Source organism: Marmota marmota, unplaced genomic scaffold (genome assembly GCF_001458135.2).
Source record: "Marmota marmota marmota unplaced genomic scaffold, marMar, whole genome shotgun sequence".
In the NCBI taxonomy this organism is placed as follows: domain Eukaryota; kingdom Metazoa; phylum Chordata; class Mammalia; order Rodentia; family Sciuridae; genus Marmota; species Marmota marmota.
Window position 1 is genome coordinate 2,140,055 of NW_026000242.1, and position 428 is coordinate 2,140,482.

A 428-nucleotide genomic window follows, 5' to 3' on the forward strand; every position below is an offset into this window, starting at 1 on the left:
CTGTTCTGTTCTTAGTTGCTCTCTTTATATCAAAGAAGACATTTGGCATTTGTTTTTTAAGGATTGGCTAGCTTCGCTTAGCATAATCTGCTCTAATGCCATCCACTTCCCTGAAAATTCTATGATTTTGTCATTTTTTAGTGCTGTGTAACACTCCATTGTGTATAGATGCCACATTTTTTTTTATCCATTCATCTATTGAAGGGCATCTAGGTTGGTTCCACAGTCTAGCTATTGTGAATTGTGCCGCCATGATCATTGATGTGGCAGTATCCCTATAGTACGTTCTTTTAAGATCCTCAGGGAATAGTCCGAGAAGGGCGATAGCTGGGTCAAATGGTGGTTCCAATTCCCAGCTTTCCCAGGAATCTCCATACTGCTTTCCAAATTGGCCGCACCAATTTGCAGTCCCACCAGCAATGTACAAG